Here is a 2,618-nt window from a genome sequence, read left to right as displayed (position 1 = left end):
TATAGCCGAGCATCTACGCAGCCTAGCCACCACTTTTAGAGACTATTTCTCTGAACCTCACCCTGACGTCAGATGGATTAGCAATCCCTTCAGCTGTGAAGAAATAGACAAAATCCAAGGCATCACTGAAGAAGAGCAAGATCAACTTGTGAATCTGTCTAGCTGTGGGACGATGATAAACATTTTCATCGGTGATAAAATTACAGACTTCTGGACATCAGCACGCAAGGACTACAAGAAACTTGGAGATAAGGCAATGAAAAAGAACCTTCCATTTGCAACCACATATTGGTGTGAGCAAGCATTTTCTTGCATGTGTTTCATCAAAAACAAATATAGGAATAGGCTCGACATGTGGTCGTATTTCAGAGTGAAAGTTTCAAGTTTGAACCTAATATTTCAGAAGTAATGGACTCAAAGGTCAGATGGAACTCATCTCAATAAGAACTGAAAATTAAAACTAACTGTACACTGATGGAGTACTCTGTTGTAACTGTATTTTTTCAAATATATAGTACCATGTATGAAATTAGTGTTTTCTTATTTTTCACTCATGTCTACTCAATGCAATCTCAGGCCCGCATCTCGTGGTCGTGCGGTAGCGTTCTCGCTTCCCACGCCCGGGTTCCCGGGTTCGATTCCCGGCGGGGTCAGGGATTTTCTCTGCCTCGTGATGGCTGGGTGTTGTGTGCTGTCCTTAGGTTAGTTAGGTTTAAGTAGTTCTAAGTTCTAGGGGACTTATGACCACAGCAGTTGAGTCCCATAGTGCTCAGAGCCATTTGAACCATTTGAACCAATGCAATCTCAAGTGTAGTATACTTGAAAGACCAATACACTCAGTTTTAATTTTTTCGTGTCATTTTCAGTTCATACTCAATTTTTATTTTTTTAAGAAGTTTGTGATACTAAATATCTAGATTTGAAGACAAAAATTTTGAGCAATAATCAAAAATTTAACAATAACAATGATGGCTAAATTGAAAAAGTTTTAAGCTCAATATTTTTTCAATAACGAATGTCATTGTTTTTTCTAAGTACAAAAAATAGAAAACGTATAAAAAGACTCTTAATTTGGCTTTTTTAGGTACTTGATACTATGATATGACAAGGTACCAATCATGCTCGAAGAGGGGGTCCTCGAGAAAATTTTGTTGGGAACCCCTGGTTTAAATGATTTAATACCGCCGGTAGTCGATATTTTTAATTTCTTTATTCAGTACACATTTGCATGACGTTTCGGCCATTATGTGTATATTGCGTACGATGGACACTCCATAATGGTCTAAGCCCAAAGTTGTACAATCGTACAACGAACAAAGAAAAAAGTGAAAGCTGCTGGCGGTACTAAGTCATTTAAACGATTCATGGCAGATGCAGCTTCAGTCTCAATGAAGATCATTCACAAAATTGAGTCCGCTGACGTGTTGATCAAAGCAGCATCAGTACATGAATCTTACAATATGAGGTTTTCTAGTAAATGCTTAATTATGACTTTGGATTTAGTGTGATTTCAGTAATAAAACATTATTTGTAATGAGCAGTAGACAGCCATTCAACACTGAAGAGGATTTTATGTTACTTTTTCTGTGTTGCGCTCAAAGTTTATGTGCCTTTGACGGTTTTCTCGTAGTTAAGATAATTAGCGTCATAAAGTTTCGTCAGTCAGTAATTACATGGAAAATACGTGAACCTGTAAATGTTAATCCGTATTGTTATAGCTGTGTACTAATCCTGCTGGATTCTGTTGCGCGTCTCTGTGTGTGTATATTTAATTAGTTTTCATTTAATGACCAAAGTTAATCCACAATGTTTCGTGTCTGACATCTAATTGCTTTATGTACTCCGTCATCAGGCCACAAGTGGCCCATCGGGTCTATCCGACCGCCGTGTCATCCTCAGCTGAGGATGCGGATAGGTGGGGCGTGTGGTCAGCACACCGCTCTCTCGGTCGTTACGATGGTTTTCTTTGACCGGAGCCACTGCTATTCGGTCGAGTAGCTCCTCAATTGGCATCACGAGGCTGAGTGCACCTCGAAAAATGGCAACAGCACATGGCGGCCCGGATGGTCACCCATCCTAGTGCCGGCCACGCCCAGACAACGCTTAACTTCGGTGATCTGACGGGAACCGGTGTATCCACTGCGGCACGGCCGTTGCCCTCTAATTGCTTTAATGTATCACAAATATGTCTACAGAAATTGGCAGCACTTGAAAACAGCCAACCATCGTCATCTCTCTGATCATCGTATCAGCTTTCTAGCAATTTTCTAGTTAAGTGTTTTAAAATAATAATAAGACCTAAGGTTTTCGTCGTGTAATTTAGTCTTTTATACCACAAATTCATACTTGAAATATCCTTTAAACTGCGTACGTAGTTTCACCGCAGTTCACGTGGAAATGATATTTATCATTCACACAGATTCAGTACATTGTTTGGTTTCATGCAGTCTCACTGTTCAACATGCATCTTCATTACTGCATTCGCTGCTGCCACTGGACCTAGGAAATTCTGAAATTGTCCCTCTACCTTTACAGACTATACGGTCGCCTGATGCATCTCTGGTTCTCTTCCACCTTCTCTGTACCAGAGACAGCCGTCATGCGAAGATTCATGACCG

The 2,618-nt window shown here is 40.2% G+C and overlaps 1 pseudogene; it reads right to left on the bottom strand.

The window, feature by feature from the left end:
* Window positions 1–2,039: 2,039 nt before the first annotated feature.
* LOC126093049 (5S ribosomal RNA) lies at window positions 2,040–2,158 on the bottom strand (annotated as a pseudogene).
* Window positions 2,159–2,618: the final 460 nt, after the last annotated feature.

Source organism: Schistocerca cancellata, chromosome 7 (genome assembly GCF_023864275.1).
Source record: "Schistocerca cancellata isolate TAMUIC-IGC-003103 chromosome 7, iqSchCanc2.1, whole genome shotgun sequence".
Taxonomy (NCBI): Eukaryota; Metazoa; Arthropoda; class Insecta; order Orthoptera; family Acrididae; genus Schistocerca; species Schistocerca cancellata.
The sequence above is the reverse complement of the archived record's forward strand: the minus strand, read 5'-3'. Positions and strand labels throughout refer to the sequence as shown.